Source organism: Berghia stephanieae, chromosome 7, assembly GCF_034508935.2.
Source record: "Berghia stephanieae isolate SIO BIC M18660-M18661 chromosome 7, UCSD_Bste_1.3, whole genome shotgun sequence".
Classification (NCBI taxonomy): Eukaryota; Metazoa; Mollusca; class Gastropoda; order Nudibranchia; family Aeolidiidae; genus Berghia; species Berghia stephanieae.
Window position 1 is genome coordinate 34,275,230 of NC_088366.1, and position 19,195 is coordinate 34,294,424.

Below are 19,195 nucleotides of genomic sequence, written 5' to 3' on the forward strand. Positions count from 1 at the left end.
TGACCTTAATGTGTTGCAAGCGCCGTAAAACCATTAAAAATAAAAACAAGAAAAACATTTGATTACCCTAGGTGGATTCTACAAAGTCTCATCTATCCCTCTAAATTAATTCATTTGTCCTCTCCCTTGTGCTTCTGTTTTTATTTTGGAATGGGGCCTTTTGTTTTTGCCTAAGCCTGGAATGAGAATCCGATTCATCTTTTTGCGAGAGAGGATATTTTACCCTTGGTAAATCATCTCCCCTATGTTTGGATTGGGTCTTTTTAAATCCCATGATGGGTGGGGAGGTCCGTTTTGTTGTGTCTTCCACCCCTCTAATATCTGGCCCTGGCAGGGGTCCTCATCTGTGAGGGAAGAAGTTGTATTGTTCAATTTGTTCCTCTTTATTTGAGAGATGATTTTTTTCTTTGTAATGTGTACAATTATACTATTTAGTTTTCAATATATTATTCTTTATAAACTTTTAGGTGATGTCAAAATAGACACATTGATGGCTTTAAACTTCAGATCTGGAACTTTTCCCCTATTGTCTTGCACTTCGTTTTGTGGGATCATCTGACCTGCCAAGGTGGGAAGGAGGTCACTTGCTGTGAGTGTCTTCTATACCCCTCATCTGTTTTGCTTTTCCATGTGGCTATCTGTCTTTATTTTAGTTTTTTCCCCTGGATAATGACGGGGATCCTTAGCTGGGAGGGAAACAAATTTAGAGTACCTTTTTTTGAGAGATGATATTTTTTTTCTTGTAAATCATCTCTCTCCCTATTATGTTCTATTATCATTATCATTATTAGTTTTGTATATTGTACTCTGTAAACATTTCAGTGTTTCCTTCATAGCAGGATCTTTTGTGCTTGGATTGGACTTTTAGGTATTGTCAAAATAGGCGCATCGGTTCCCTGTTCTTCTGTTCCCTATTTAAACCAGCCCCCTCTGTCTACCTTTTTCTTCAGTGCTTTCAACTTCATACAACTTTTCTCTATCATAATCTTTTATACTGGCACTGAAATGTCCTAACAGTGTCACAACTGCTGTAAAACCCCTAAAAACAAGCTTCCTCTGTACTGCCGCTGAAATTACCTAAAAGTGTCACAAACACCATAAAGACTATACAACAACAAAAACATCTCCCCTATATATAGATTACAGGTTTTTGATTTTAAAAATTATGGTAGTAATAATAATAATGATGACTATAATATAATTTTATTGCACCTTCTGGCCTTCCATGGAGGACGGAAATCTGTTTCTCCTTTCCATTATATCGCTGTCTGTCTTTGTTCTTTGTTTTCACCTGTCGCTCTCAGGGGTCCTTGGCTGTGAGGGAAGCAGTCAAATGTATAGTCCCTTTTTCTTTATAAGTATCCAGGAGTTTGTCATCTTTGAGAAGATCTTGAGTAGGCGGTTGGGGTTCTTGACCTCCCATTGTGGGCAAGAAGGTCACTTACAACTTACAGTGTCTTCTATAGAGAGTATGCGGTAATGACAAAGGGAGTCAATATCTGTTTTCCAACTTGCTTTCTGTCTTTGTCTCAGAATGAGATTACTTGGTTTTGTACTTTCCCTTGTCAGGTCCTTGGCTGAGTGGCAAACAATCAAATGTATAGTTTTATAGTTTTTGGGAGATTATATTTTTTTTTCCTTGTAAATCATCTCTGTTATGTATTGTTATATTTGTTTGTTTTTTTAAAAATGTGTAATGTACGCATTTACATGTATTCCTTTTAGTTGCTGTGCTTGTGTCTGGATGAGACTTTTAGGTGATCTCAAAAGAAGTACACTGATAGTGTGCTCATGGAATCTACATCTAATCCCTATTTGAACCATTTCCCCATCTCTTACTTTTTCTTGTGTGCTTTTTAAAAATTGTTAATCTAAAAAAAAAAAATTACTTACCCATTTTCTTACTTTGTACTGGCGCAGAAATGACCTAAAAGTGTCGCATATGCTGTAAGACCTTAAAAACAAACACCTTGAGTACTGTCTGGGTGGGGCTCGCTGGTTTCAGACTTGCTACAATGTTAATGTTTGTTTTGAGCTGCTCTTTTTTAAAGAACTTTGAGGCATTGGCAAAAGTCACTATACCATACCTTATCTGAGTTCCGTCTCCCTACAGAGGTTGAATGTCATGGAATGCCATTCTTCACGCTCAAGGGCCAGTACTGAACAGTTGAAGTACTTTGGAAGCTATTTTATCTATCTCTTAAACTAAAAAGTGTCGCAAGTGTTGTAAATTCTCTCAAATCAAACAAAGTTGAATGGGATTTATTTTATTTTTATTATTATTATCGCGTGTTATAATAATAATTGGGACTATTTTACCAAATCTATCATATTATTTTCATGAGCATCTCTGCCCATTTGTGTAGAATCAATTTACATGTACATCACAGATGATCATGTGAATGTGTCATTTTTGTTTTTTTAATGACTAGTATTACTATCTCCGTTTGCCGTTTGTTCCCCCCTCCCCTCACTCATATTTTTTAATCTTTTGTTGACCTTTTTCCCCCTGTGATACTCAAGTTATTATTCTTTTTCATAGAAAGATCTTTTTTTTCATTTGAAAAATGTAGTTGCAGTTAAAGATGATATAAATATATAACCTATATAAATCTTGATTTCTCACTGACAGTTCAGATCTGTAAGAAAATATTTTATGATTCATGTTCTGAATATTTTTGAAGTCATGAAGTCAGAAAAGAAGAAAAGCAATTATTGCTAAGTGACCGTAGGTAACGAAGAGACAAAAAAGTAAAGTTATTTAAAGTATACTTTTATAGTCCATAAATCGGCACCAAAGGTAGCCTACAGCACAAGCAGTTTTTAGAAAATGTAAAAAGATATGGTAGTGAGTTGATTCTCTTGAGTGATGGTTGTGTTTGAGAAATTTTGAAACATAAATTTTCTAAAATCATAACTAAATTACATCATGAATTATTATCAAATTTAAAATGAAAGTGAACGTGAGTCGACTAATTTGGTGGATTCTGCTGTTGAAATCTTAACATTACTAATATTATTGTTGAAATATTTTTGTAGCTTTGTTCTTCCTTCTCGCCTGACATATAATGACCTTTTGCCCCTGCCTCATCCATACACATGATACGTGTGTGAAAATCAGATTACAGGTCTTATCAAAAAAAATATATATATATTTGACAGTATTTTATACACAGCTGATTTTGAAGTGAATGGTTCAAGAAGACCTTAATTGATAGTTGGGGGGGGGGGGATGTTTTGTTATTTCATTCTCTTTTATTTATTATTTGAGGATTTGGTTTTCTTAAATGTGAATGAAGATTTGTAGTTGGAGATGACTTTTGTTTTTGATGATGGAACTACAAAGAATTATCGAGATTGGGGCTCTGATACTTTGTTCTGAGCTCATTATACGCGGTTTTGTTTTAATTATTTTTTTCTCAAATCGTAGCCAAATAGGCATTCTCCCAAGCAGTTATTTTTATCGGAGTCGGGAAAGTTTTAAACAAGAAAACGGTTTACTTTCAATCAACTGTTGAGTTCTGATGTCGTTGTCCAGGGTTGATCATTATACTTTGAATGAACATGCTTGATGGGAATTATTCTGTGATTTTATGTTTTTCGTCTCTATGTTTTAAAGTTGAAATGGTGTCATTGAATAGTAACATAGAATGCATTTAATTTACCGTATAATCCGTTGAACACTGTATCTAGAAATATTATCAGTCATGCATTTTGATTGTTGTCAAAATAATTATTTTATTAATAACCTATTATAACATAAAATTATCACAAGTGCTGTAAATGTCTTATTGAGAACCCCACACCCCTCCTCCCAAAAAAAAATAATCTCTCTGTTATGCACTGTATTATGTTCTGTTTACTTATTAAATTTGATTTGTAAATATTTGAGTGTATTCCTTTTAGTGAGGACCTATGCTTGTGTCTGGAAGAGACTTTTAGGTGATCTCAAACAAAGTACTTTGATAGTGTGCTCTTGGAATCTACATCTGTTTCCCATTTGAACCAATTCCCCTTTGTCTTACCTTTCCTTGGGTGCTTTTATTGTAATCCTAGAACTTTTAACTGGCGCTGATATAAACCTTAATGTGTTGCAAGAGCCGTAAAACCCTTAAAAATAAACAAACAAAACCTTTCCCTTTGTCTTACTGTTTCTCCTGTGCTTTTAATTGTAAATCTAGAATTTTAGAACCATCCCATTTTCTTCCTTTTGACTGATGCTGAAATGCCAAGTGGGCAGTGAGGTCATGCGTTCTGTCTTTGTCTTGGAAAGAGATGACTTGGTTTCCTCCTGGCCCTAGCTGAGAGGGAAACAGTCAAACGTATTGTTAGAGTTTTGGGAGATTTTTTTTTTTTTTTGACTTGTAAATCATCTCTCTTTTATGCACTGGATTATTGTTTGTTTTACATACATGTTTGTAAACATTTGAGTGCGTTCCTCTTGTCGGAGATGTGGCAAGTGCCTGGGTGAGGCCTTTAGTTAGTGATCTCAAGCTAGGTACACTGATAGTGTTTTCTTGGAATCTACATCTGTTCCCTATTTGAATCAGTTCCTCTCTGTCTTGTTTATTCTTGGGTGTTTTAATTGAAATTCTTAATAACTTTTTATTATCCCATTTTCTTCCTTTATACTGGCGCTGATATGACCTAAATGTGTTGCGAGCGCCGTAAAACCCTTGAAACAACTCTCTCACACACACCGTATATATATATATATTATATATATATATATATATATATATATATCCTTCTCTCCTCCCATAGTGGGCAGGGAGGTACTTGCTGTGTCTTCTATCAACCTGTGTGTGTTTTCCAATTGCTTTCTGTCTTTATCTTGGAATGAGATGACTTGATTTTGTCCTGACCTGGCCGGAGTCCTTGGCTGGGACGGAAACAGTCGAATGTATAGTTATAGTTTTGGGAGATGATATTTTTTTCCTTGTAAATCATCTCTCTGTTATGTGCCGTTATTGTTTGTTTTGTTTTTTTTAACATATGATTTGTAAACATTTGAGTGTAATCCTCTTAGTGGGATCTTGTGCTGGTGTCTGAGTGAAACATTTAGGTAATGTCAAACTATGTACACTGATAGTGTGTTCTTGGAATCTAAATCTGTTCCCTATTTGTACCATTCACCTTTGTCTTACTTTTTCTTCAAACCCCTGGGTGGGGATCCTGACCTCCCATAGTGGACAGGGAGGTACATTCTGTGTCTTCTATCCCCTCATACGCTTTCCAATTGTTCCCTATCGTTGTCTTGGAATGAGATTACTTAGTTTTGTCCTGACCCTGGCCAGAGTTCCTTGGCTGGGAGGGAAACAGTCGAATGTATAGTTATAGTTTTGGGAGGTGATATTGTTTTCCTTGTAAATCATCTCTCTGTAATGCAATGTATTATGTTTTGTTTACATATATGATTTGTAAACATTTGAGTTTATTCCTCTTAGTTGGGACCTGTGCTTGCGTCTAGACGAGAGTTTTAGGTGATCTCAAACTAAGTACTTTGATGGTATGCACTTGGAATCTACATCTGTTTCATATTTGAACTAATTCCCCTTTGTCTTACCTTTTCTTTGGTGCTTTAATTGTAATTGTAGAACTTTGTACTATCCCATTTTCTTCCTTTTTACTGGCGCTGATATGACCTTAATGTGTTGCAAGCGCCGTCGGCGTAAAACCCTTAAAAACAAACAAAACAAATATTCTTCAAACCCTTTCAATTGTACATCAAGATTGTCTTTACTATCCCATTTTCTTCCTTTTTACTGGCGCTGATATGACCTAAATGTGTTGCAAGTGCCGTAAAACCCTTAAAAACAAACAAACAAGTTACATATGAAACTCAAATATTTGTCTGCAACTTATTACGATTTTGTATTTAGGTATATTGCACTCTTTAAAATTATTAATATAAAATGTCTTCCTCTATAAATTTATGACATGCAAATGGAATATAAGTTGAAATTTTATTATTTGTTGTGCGAACCAAATAGAGGAATAATGTAAGGTTGTCATAATGTAATAGGTCATTACTCAACGTTGCCATTACCTTAGCCTTAAAGACGATTGGCAAATATACTTATTATCATTTTTACTATTATTTATTATTGTTATTATTGTTATTATTATTATTATTATTATTATTATTATTATTATTATTATTATTATTATTATTATTATTATTATTATTATTATTTGTTTGGTTGTTTTTATTTTATTTTTTTCTGATGATATTATAATGGGTGGTATGCTTTGATTAATAAGAATATTGCATTTTTTCTGTCGTATTATTGTTGATATTTAATATTATAAACGTACATTAACATGTTAAACAGAGTGTAATGACATAAATCATTGCAATTATAACATTGTTCTAGGGATAATGTGTGTGTGTGTGTGTGTGTATATACTTACTAGTCTTAATTATACAGAAATATATCATCCCATTACAGATAACTCACGATAATATAAATTGATTTTTGCTTTTAATTCCAAGTCGATCACTGAATAGTGATCTCATCCCATCGTTCATCACGATACAGCATTGCTAAATAAATAATCAAAGGGTTTTTCTCTTTTCAAAATTATAATCCGGGCTAGTTTGTGAGACATATTATATTCTGGGTGGGGTTCCTGACCTCCCATTGTTTTCAGGGGGGGGGGGGGGACATATTGCGTCTTCTATCCCCTTACTTATATCTGTTTGCCAACATGCTTTCTGTCTTTGTCTTGGGATGAGATTATTTAGTTTTGTTCTGGCCCTGGCCAGAGTCCTGGCTGGGAGGGAAACAGTCAAATGCATAGTTATTGTTTTGGGAGATGATATTTTTTTCCTTGTAAATCATCTCTCCGTTATGTATTATTATATTTGTTATTTTTGTATTATGTTTAATGTAAGCATTTGAGTGTATTCCTCTTTGTTGGATTTTGTGCTTGTGTCCGGATGAGACTTGGAGGTGATCTCAAACTAAAGTACATTGGTGGTGTGCTCTTGGAATCTACATCTGAACCCTATTTGTTCCCAGTTCCCCTTTGTCTTACTTTCTCTTGGGTACTTTAATTGTAATTCTATAACTTTTTACTATCCCATTTTCTTCATTTTTACTGGCGCTGATATAACCTAAATGTGTTACAAGCGCCGTAAAACCCTTAAAAACAAAAACATGAGACATATATTTTTTATAAGAGTTATTAACAATTAACATGATATTGATAATGTTCTTTTGTTGGAAGGCGTTGATAACAAGAAGTACCCCCGTTAACTTTGAAATTATGAAATATGTACGTTTTTCGTAAAATCACTGATTTGACTCGTATGTTGGTTTAGTGTTTAAATGTCAAAATGTATTATCCTTTATTCATTGTGTTTAACTATTTATAGTTTATAGTAGAGAAAGTGTTGGGTTTTTGGGGTTTTTTGTATTTTTTTTAAAATTTTTACTTCGTGTTTTTCTTCACTCTCTCTTTCTCTCTCTCTCTCTCTCTCTCTCTCTCTCTCTCTCTCTCTCTCTCTCTCTCTCTCTCTCTCTCTCTCTCTCTCACACACACACACACACACACACACACACCCACACACACACGTGTATGCCTCCTAACGCCTCTGGCGAAATAATACAAACTTTGTTGTTTCAATAAACGCAAAGTTTTTAAGACGAGACAGCATTATATTCTATGTAATTGTTTGCACTGGGATAAAATAGTATTACCTGGATTTTAGTTTTGTTCGAATTATTCTTTCTCTTTCTTTGCCGACGTGACAGAAAATGACAGTAACCATCTCTTGTGTTGTGGGCACATTGTGAGACAAAACGATTGGGTCACTTTAGTTGGATTGAGTACAGTGTACACAAAGTGTTGTAGAAATTCCTGGTTGGAATCACACCATGGCTTTGGGGTGTGGCCACTGTTAGCATGCATTTTTTTAAAGGATAGGTAATTTTTTACCCCCTTTGTTAATCATCTCTCGGTTACATTATATGTTAGATATTGTAAGTAATAGTCCGTACTGGGTGGAGGGGGGGGGGGGGGGTCTTTTGACTTCTCGGAGTGGGCAGGAGTTCACTTGTTGTCTTCTATCCCATCCATCTATTATCCGAGACTTTGGGGTTATCTTAAATTAAATACACTGGTGATGTGCTCTTGGAATCTACATATGTTCCTATATTTGAACTAATTCTCTTTTGTCTTCCTTTTCATTGGTGTTTTACTTGTAAATCTCGAATTATTTTTTGACTATCCCATTTTCTTCCTTTTTACTTGGCCTAAATGTGTCGCAAGCACCGTAAAACCCTTAAAAACAAACACAACAAGCGCCGTAAAACCCTTGAAAACAAAAACAAAATAATAGTACTTGGGTATATATAATATATATATATATTATATATATATATATATATATATATATATATATATATATATATATATATATATTATATATATAGTGTTGGTGGGTACTCGTAGGTACGAAAGTGCTCGATAATGATGGTTAGAGCTAATATAAAATTTAAATTGTCACTCACATTATATGGCCAAGACGTTCGTTTCTGTGGCTTTCGTCCACGTTTTCAGTCGGCATAATCTATAATTGATTCATAGATTATGCCGACTGAAGACGTGGACGAAAGCCACAGAAACGAACTTCTTGGCCATATTATGTGAGTGACAATTTATATTATATATATATTGAAAAAAGCCAAGTGAAGCCATGTTTTTGTCTCATGCTAGATACAGATGTACATTTCTTCCATCATCTACTCTGTTCCCTCTTTTATTTAAGCCTGTCATCTTACTTTTCCCGGCGCTTAAAGGAACTATGTGTGTTGCAAGTGCCGTTAAACCTTATGCTCCCTATTTGAGCCAGTCCCCTTTGTTTTGTTTTGTTTTGTTTTTTTGTTTGTTTTTTTTTTTTTTGGGGGGGGGGGGGGGGGGGTGCTTTTAAATCTTTCTCATCTTCTCTCGTTTTACGGGTGCTGAAGTGACCTAAAAGTGTCGCAATCGCCGAAAAACCCATAAAACAAACTCCATTTCTCTTTCTGTCGGTCTATCTGCGTCTCATAAAAGGAACTTTATCTTGCTGTGTTTTAAACTGTGTGCTCTATCCAAGTTTCACATTGTGCATTTTGTTAAGATGATTCAATGTTTTTCGATAGTTCTCCTTTTCTCAAAACAACGTTATGATTACCATTAGTTTGAAAAGTGAATTATGGATCTGTATTTTTAATCTTCATTGTTGACTGCAAATTTAAAGTTTTAGAGTGAATCCAAAGTGACATTTCATTACATTTTTAAAAATATGATTGTTTTGAATTTTGAAAGAAAAAAAAACGATGAATAAATAATAGTTTTTATCAATTTATACAGTCTAGTCTTCATTGATTGCCTATTGTAATTATTGTTATTATCGCCATCACTATATAACACTACTACTTTTGACTGGGTGGGTTTCCTGACCTCCCATAGTGGGTAGGGAGGTATTTACTGCGTTTTCTATCCCCCTCTGTTTTCCAATTTGCTTTCTGACTTGGAATGAGATTACTTGGTTTTGTCCTGGTCCTGGCTGAGAGGGTAACAGTCAGATGTATAGTATAGATAGTTTTGGGAGATGATATTTTTTTCCATTCAAATCATCTCTCTGTTATGTATTATTATATTTGTTATTTTGAATGTATAATGTAAGCATTTGAGCGTATTCCTCTTTGTTGGATTTTGTGCTCGTGTCCGGATGAGACTTATAGGTGATCTCAAACTAAGTACATTAGTGGTATGCTCTTGGAATCTACATCTGATCTCTATTTGTTCCCAGTTCCCCTTTGTCTTACTTTCTCTTGGGTGCTTTAATTGTAAAAAAAAAAAATTAAAAAATTGAGCTTTTATATACCGCAGTATCCACTAAAAGTGCTCAAAGCGCCCCCTGGCCAACAGCGACATGCAACATGTAAGACGGGACATGACGCCTGTTAGGCGATATTACAATCTTTTTCGGACAGAGACAACGCTGTCAGCGGCCAGGTACTCATTTTACACCTGAGTACGGTGAGAGAATGTGAGTAAAGTAAAGAGCCTTTTCCAAGGACTCAACTATGCGTGGAGCGAGGCTCGAACCCAGGACCTTTCGATCCGAAAGCGGGTGTCATGCCACAAGACCACATAGCCGCACTTGTAATTCTAAAACTTTTTTCTATCCCATTTTCTTCCTTTTTACTGGCGCTAATATAACCTAAATGTGTTGCAAGCGCCGTAAAACCCTTAAAAACAACAAACTACTACTTTTTACCTCCTATGATAGGCAGGAGGTCACTTGCTGTGTCTCCTATCACCCTTGCCTTGAGTTGCTTTCTGTCTTTGTTTTGGAATGGGATCACTTGGTTTTGTCCTGCCCTTTCGGGAGTCCTTGGCTGGGAGGGAAACAGTCAAATGTGTAGTATTAGTATTGGGAGAGGATACTTTTTTCCCTGTAAATCGTCTTTCGTTTATGTATCGTAATGTTTCTGTTTTGATTATATTAATGGGTTGTAAGCATTTGAGTGTATTCCTCATGGTGAGGTCCCGTGCTTGTCTGGATAATCTCAAACTTGGTACACTGGATAATATGCTCTTGGAACCTACATCTGTTTCCAATTATTCCTGGGTGGGGTTCCTGACCTACCATAGTGGGCATCGAGGTACTTCCTGCGTCTTCTATCCCCCAATATCTGTTTTCCAACTTGCTTTCTGTCTTTGTCTTGGGATGAGATTACTTGGTTTTGTCCTGGTCCGGATGTCCTGTCTGAGAGGGAAACAGTCAAATGTATAGTTAGTTTCGGGAGATGATATTTTTTTCCTTGTAAATCATCTCTCTGTTATGCACTGTTTATATTTGTTGTATATAATATTTGTCAACATTTGAGTGTAATCATCTTAGACGGGACCTGTGCTTGTGTCTGGATAAGACTTTTAGGTGATCTCAAACTAAGTACTTTGATAGTGTGCTCTTGGAATCTACATCTGTTTCCTATTTGAACCAGTTACCCTTTTGTCTTCCCTGTCTTGGCCACTTTAATTGGAATTCTATTACTTTTTACTATCCCATTTTCTTCCATTTTATTGGCGCTGATATGACGACCTTAATGTGTTGCAAGTGCCGTAAAACCCTTAAAACAATGTTTCCAATTAGATCTTTGTTTTTCTTGTGTGCTTTCAATTTTTAAATCTAAAACTTTTATCTATCCCATTTTCTAACTTTTTACTGTCGCTGAAATAACCTGAATGTAAAAAGAGTGTGCTTTTAATTGTAAATCTAGAATTTTTTTTATCTATCCCATTTTCTTCTTTTTTGCTGGCGCTAAATGACTAAATGTGTCGCAAGCGCCGTAAAACCCTTAAAAAGCAAACATATAACAATACTACTACTACTATAGTCAAATTTTTTATTAATAGCGCGTGTTTTTCTTGTTTTCTCAGCTGTCCCTCTATCAAAAGTTGTAAAAATTTGTGTCAACCTCTGAATCAATTTGTCTTAACTGAATCTATATTTTGGACCGTATTGGATGCCATATTAAAAAAGTTTTCTTCTTTAAGACCTATAAAAAACTACTTTAAAACAGGTGACATAAAATTAGAGATTTTACACTGTAGAAAATGAAAACAAGTTACGCACCATAAAGTATGAATGAATTTATCGTATTTCCAAAAAATATTGTTTTGACGTAGTGATTATGAGTTCACGTCAGATTTCTTTCCAGATAATAACAATTCTCTTTAACTTATGTAGTTTGTATTACATTTTGAATTTATTATTTATGGCATATTATCTACATCATGTCGCAATTACCAAAGACTGATATGAAATCTCTCGCTTTGAATCATTTGAAATAGTGATTGTATACTCAATATTGTCAAATTAACAAACACTGTTTATTTAACTTTGACAAATTTGTGTCTATGCATGAACGTTTCACATGGCCTTTAAAGGTTTTAAAAACATATTAGGCTCTTAAACAACACGATACGGCACGGAATCTCTATCGGTTCCACTCTCGTAAAGCTGCGAAAAGAAGTTTTCTTGTATCAAACGATAAGTCATTAATGAGGACGGCAATGGTTTTGGATTTTCACAAATCAAAGACAGAGATCACCAGTGTAGAACGAAGTGGCACGAAAAGGATCATAGATAACTTTGATATGGATATCATCCAAAGATGTATGGGTGAGCGTAAATATACATTCGAAAAAATATTGGACGTCTGATTATTCAAGCAGAAAAGGGCCCATGGGTTCTGGACAGAGAATCATTGTTATTCTTGCAGGTGGTGATGATACTGGATATTTAAAAGGATGCCATGCCATTTTTTTATTCTCTGAATCATCTGGGATATTATTCTGGGGTCAATGCAGCAAAGATGTTTTAAGACTGACTAAATATCGTTTGCTGCCCTCCATTGAAGCACCTAGCTGTATTGTATTGGACAACGCTACCATTCGTTGGCCCATGGTCACTTTAAGGCTCCAACTTTGGCAAATATAAAAGCTGACATGATTTCATGGTTTCAATCAGACAGTACTACATATTTTGACCATTTATCAAAATGCTAACTGTACTCCTTAGTAAAAAAAAAAAAAGAAATGGACCAGAAACAGCTTTCAAAGCAGACTGTCTAATCAAGGAGTTTTGACACGAGGTTGCGCGACTTCCCCCATATCACTGTGAGCGGAATCCAATCGAGGTCATTGGGCCTAAGTAGAGGGAAAGATTGAGAGAAAGAACACCAAATTTACTCTCACCGACGAGGCAATAAATGATAACAAAGAGTAGACTGGGAAAAGGCATGCTTCAACCTTCGCAAACGAGAGGAAAATTACATTTCATTGGATAGTGTTATGCTCGGAATCTTTCTGTAGTCGTTTCATTTCTCCTTTTCATCATCCTCGTCATCAGACGATTGATGTGTCCAGTATTTCTTGGTGGTGATGGTTGTTGTTGTTGTTATTGTTGAACACATATTTGTGGAGACACTGCCTCAGAATTGATGATTTTTTACTTTGACCAGTCTACATAAGTTTATGTAATCCTCTTTGTCATAAACACAAGGTATTTCTCAAACTTTTGCAATCAAAATTATATTGGAAGCGCGTTATGTTCACTTTCGTTTGTATTCACCAGTAATGTGTATTGATGGTTATAAAATGTAGATGTCTGATAGTTAATAATTGCCATTCGTTGCTTCATATTCAAATACTGCACGCATATCGTTTAAGCTTCAATTTACCGAACACTCTAGTTTAACGAATTCCTTCAAAATGGATATGCGGAAAATTCATAATTTTGGTAATGTAAATCTTCTATGAGTTCCGATCCTCACCTGTTATCGATTTTAATATAGCTGTAGGCTAATAAACGAAATCCCAGCCTAGTGTTTTAGAATTCATGAAAAAAAAATATTTTTTTATTAAGACAAATTGATTCAGAGGTTCATAAAAAAATTTTGCAGCTCTGCATTTTGGGGCAGCTGAGAAAAAGAAGAAAACCAAGCGCCATTTATTAAAAATCTGACCATAGTAGTATTAGTACTACTACTACCTACTACAACCACCGTCCTCCCATTATAATGTAAATGTTGCTACTCGAAGCTCGAAGAAATAAATAACAATGAAATTGAATGTAAGCTTCAATTTAATATACGAAAACAGATAAAATGTACGTTTCGGGTTTCCCCTTTATCAACAAAACAAAATTAATGAAACACTACAGACGAATGAGATAATGGCGTTGTTAAGATGAATAAACAAAAACATTGATGGGTAGTATGCTCCTTTGCAGGACCTGATGCCATAACAATTGAAGCCTTGACTGGCCTGGGTGAATGGGGGATTGAATTCATCATAAACCTTCTAAATCAAGTGTATGACACAGGAAAAATGCCAACTGATATGAAACGATCCATTTTTATAGCACTACCAAAAAAGCCAGGGGCAGTTGATTGTGAACAACACAGAACTATTAGCCTAATGAGCCACCTCACAAAAATTCTTTTGAAGATAATTTTACTAAGAATAAGAAATAAAATACGACCTGAAATTGGGGAGATGCAATTTGGTTTTGTTGAGGACAAGGGTACCAGAAATGGAATATTCACATTATCAATGCTGATGGAAAGATGTATTGAAGTAAATAAAGATCTGTATATGTGTTTCATCGACTATTCAAAAGCCTTTGATAAAGTACAACACGAAAAACTATTCAAAATTCTATCATCCTTGGACATTGATGGTAAAGATTTAAGAATATTACGGAATTTGTACTGGGAACAAGAAGCAGCAATGCGTGTTGACAACGAACTAAGCAGTTTTACACCTATTAGAAGAGGAGTTAGGCAGGGGTGTGTTTTGTCTCCAGATTTATTCAACCTCTATAGTGAAATGATATTAAGAGATATCGAACATAAGAAGGGGGTGTGTATTGGAGGAAAGAATGTAACAAATCTGAGGTATGCAGATGATACGGTTCTACTGGCAGAATCTGAACATGAACTACAAGAATTACTGGATGTTGTAGTCAGGAGTAGTGAAAATATGGGACTGGAACTGAATATATCTAAAACAGAATGTATGACGGTATCTAAAAATAATAACCCACCAGCCTGTGTAATAACAAGCAGAGGACAAACAATACAACAAGTTGAATGTTTCAAATATTTAGGCTTCAATGTAACATCCAATGGAAAATCAGATTGTGAAATAAAGAAAAGAATAGGTATGGCGAAGAATGCATTCAACCAGCTGCATACAATTATGAAAAACAGGAATATTAGCATGAAAACAAAAATCAAAGTCCTGGATTGCTATGTACTGTCTGTGCTGCTATATGGTTGTGAGAGCTGGACCATAAACAAGACCATGGTTAAAAGACTGGAGGCAGTGGAAATGTGGTTTTACAGAAGAATGATGAGGGTTTCATGGATGGAAAGGAAAAGAAATGAAGAAATTTTAGAAATGGCAAACAGAAAAAGATCACTGATAACAAAAATCATCAAACGCCAAATGGAATTTTTAGGACACATTATCCGCCACCCTGGTTTGGAAATACTCGCCTTGACTGGAAAGATGAATGGAAAAAGAATAAGAGGAAGACAAAGAATAACGTATTTGAAAGGGATAAGAACTTGGACAGATGAAGCTGAGAAAGGTGGCGCTGCTTTAATAGAATTGGCAAGAGATAGATCAGCTTGGCGGAAGATGACCTCCGACGTCTGCTTCAGATATGGAACTACATGAGATGAGATGCTCCTTTGTAAGGAAGCACGAACTAAAATTGAACAATATATGTTTATAAAGGTGTGCAATTAATTAAGTCAAAAGAGGGGAGGAACTGTGTAATGCAGTCTAGAAAGTGAATTTAAATAAAGTGTAGACTATTGATGGAAAATAAATACAATGGAATTGGAAATAAATACAAAATATAAGGAATGTAGGTCTTAGTATAATCATTAGTGGCAGTAGCAGCAGCCGAAGCAACAGTAATTTTCTTTCTTTCTTTTTTGATGCCATGTACTTTTTATATTGTTTTGTGTTGATGTAATTTAAAGCGCCAAGAGCCTCATTGTTGAGGATACTGTGCACACTTATAAGAGTCTATTATTATTATTATTATTATTAGTAATAGAATTTTTATTATTATTATTATTATTATTAGTAGTAGTAGTAGTAGTAGTAGTAGTAGTAGTAGTAGTAGTAGTAGTAGTAGTAGTAGTAGTAGTAGTAGTAGTAGTAGTAGTAGTAGTAATGATACTGGTATGTAATTTAAGGAAAAGACGATGGGTGGTCGGGGGTTGGGCGGGGGGGGGGGGAAGAGAGAGAGAGCGAGAGATAGAGAGAGAGAGAGAGAGAGAGAGAGAGAGAGAGAGAGAGAGAGAGAGAGAGAGAGAGAGAGAGAGAGAGAGAGAGAGGCAAGAGCGGAGATAACGGTAGTATAATATTTAAATGAGGTCCAGTCTCGAGTTCACGTCGTGAGATGACAGGGTGTTCAGTTTCAGTATCAGTTCTGTCTCCCTGTATTTCCTATGTTGTTTAGTGGTGTGACAGAACTGAAGGACGGCGATTTGGATCCTCGTGCAATCCTCGATGACTGGACCCATTGAAGTGGTAGGCGACAGGTGTGTCTTCGTCGTTTTCAGTAGACCGCAAATGTTGTCCAAACCTGTCGCTAAATCTCTTGCCAGTTTCTGCCACGTATGTCTTGTTGCAACGTTTGCAGATTATAGCGTAAATTATTAGATCACGATCCATGCTGGTGAATGCGTGTCTGATGTTCCACACTTTATCCGGAAATTTGATGGAATTTTCCACGAATAAGTGTCCTTCATCTGCAACGTCCACAAGGCTCCTTCTTACGTTGGTTACCTGCCATATCCATCGTCAAGCGACTCCTAACTAGTATGTCCCTCAAATTGCGGTCCCGTCTGTAGGCGATTACAGGCGGTTTGTTGAATATATTTCTCGTTTCTACATGCTCTTGAAGAATCTGATGGTAGTTAGTTTTTTTTGTCCCATGGTGGGCAGGGAGATACTTGCTGTGTCATCTCTCCCCCTGTATCTGTTTTCCAATCGCCTTCTGTCTTTGTCTTGGAATGAGATTACTTAGTTTTGTCCTGACCCTGGCCAGAGTCCTCGGCTGGGAGGGAAACAGTTGAATGTATAGTTATAGTTTTTGGAGATATATGATTTTAAACATTTGAGTGTATCCCTCTTAGTGGGGACTTGTGCTGGTGTCTGGGTGATCTCAAACTAAGTAACTGATAATGTGCTCTTGGAATCTACATCTGTTCCCTATTTGAACCATTTCCCGTGTCTTTCTTTTTCCTCACGTCCTTTTAATTATACATCTACAGGCATGCCTAACATCCCGGAATTTCCGGATTTGTCCCGGAAATTTGTAAAAAATAATGACTGTCCCGGAAAATACGAAAGTTTACTTATTGTCCCGGAAATTTTTAAAATCTACCATTAAACTACCACCACATAATCATCCCTACCACCACTAAAACAACTACAACCACATCATCATCCCCACTATCATGACTACAACAACTACAGTCACATCATCATCCCTAACACCACTACTACAACTACCACCACATCATCATCCCTACTGCCACATCTACAACAGCTATCAGCATATCATCATCCCTACCACAACTATATTACAATTACCACCACCAGATCATCACCCCTACCACAACTAATGCTACAACTACTACCACATCATCATTCCTACCACCATTACTACAACTCATCACCCCGACACCACACTATTACAACAACTCGTCATACCTACCATCACTACTACAACTATCACTACTACTGCAACTACTGCTACCACATCATCTTTCCTACCACCATTACTACAACAACTACCACCACATCATCTTCCCTACCACCACTACCACAACCATCACCCCTACCACCACTACTACAACCACCCCCACCACCAGATCATCAGCCATCAACAAACCCTATAATTAGGAATTTGGCTACCTATTCTCTCTCACGATGGTTGGAGGAAAATATCCTTTTTGTTGTCAGTCATTCTCACCATTGGCCGTGTTCTTTTGATGAGTTATCCAAGTCATATAACATTATTATTAAAACAGTGAGTGAGGATACCACTTTTGTTGCAAGCAGATTAGTAACTACACATACTTATAATAACCTTTAGCACCATTGTAATCATCTTATTCTCTTGATATCAGAATTTTGACTCTTTTAAGACATTACTATTGCGCAAAATATTGTTCCTAAAATTTGAGGTTTTATCCTTAAAATGTCCCTGAAATTTGAAATTATGCTAGGTCTTCCTGTTTTCCGTACCACCAATACTACCACAATCGTCATCATTCCGACCACTACTACCACAACCACTACTACTACCATATCATCATCCCTATCACCACTACAACATATGATATGGGTTGCACTGTCATGTAAGCTCAAGTCTTTGCATGTTTGTTTTTTAATCAAAATATAGAATAGGGTGTTAATCATAACCTCACGATTACTTAGGTAAAACTGCAATTCAATTAATTGTGTGTTTTTGGCTAGTCGTGCTACACATTTCAATCTGGGCAGACGTGCTTGGGTTTTGCTTGTTAACAAATAACACTGTGCTATCGTTAGATGTCTCATATCAATTGTCAGCTGAATATATAATAATATGTCAGTGTCGTCGGCGAATGTTGGTTAGTGGTGGAAAGGGTTACATTGACCTTTGATAAGCTGCTTCACATGCAATGCCCTTCTCGACTCAGATGTATAAGAGTACCTGGCCGAGTCCTTGTAATAAAAAGGAAACCTAACAGCTAACTTGTAGGGTACGACAATTTGTCCTGATGAGGGAATACATGAAGCATGGAGCAACTCATTCCCCACGACTTGTGTGTGTGAGTGTATATGTGTGTATGTGTGTGTGTGTGTGTTAATAATAATAGGTGTACTTTATAAGTAGTATATTATTGTTGCTTTTTGTCACAATTCCTTCCTTAATTCATCCAATCATATCTACTACCTAGCCTTTCACTTTTCAAAAGAGCAGTTACAGCAATAGATTATAACTGGTGAGGATGGAAGAAAATCAAAATCAAAACGCAATTCAAACGGGTTTTTTGCGTGATGAGTAGGGTGATGGATAATGTCAATGAGCCTTTCTAAAGGTACAGTTTTTATTACTTCAGCACAACTTTTGGTAAATATCATAGGTGTAGTACACTGGCAAAACAGATTATTTTCATTTTGACCAGAAGTTTTTTTAAAAAGAACAAACTTTAAGCTAAATGATACAGAAGAATCCGTATATAGTCAGCACTCTAAAAGTCAACTCCAATATCAGGATTCCATTGTACTGATTAATTAAGATAACCTCCAATACGGTCCAAAAATCTCTTAAGCAAGATTACGGTTTAAATGTTTGGGCGTTGGTTGTTTTGATGTGTCTGTTTTGAACTGAGCAAAATATTTTTTTTTAAATGTGTTAACCAGTCTACGCCAGGCACACGCAAGTTTCACATTATTATGTAAACAATTTTATCGGCCCAGCCCACCTTTCAATACATCGAAATGTCACACTAACATGTAAACAAATTTATCGGCCAAGCCACACGTTAAATAAGATATCTTAACGAATTCAGTGGTTGAAGATTGTAAGTCTTCCATATGGCATTGTGTCGAC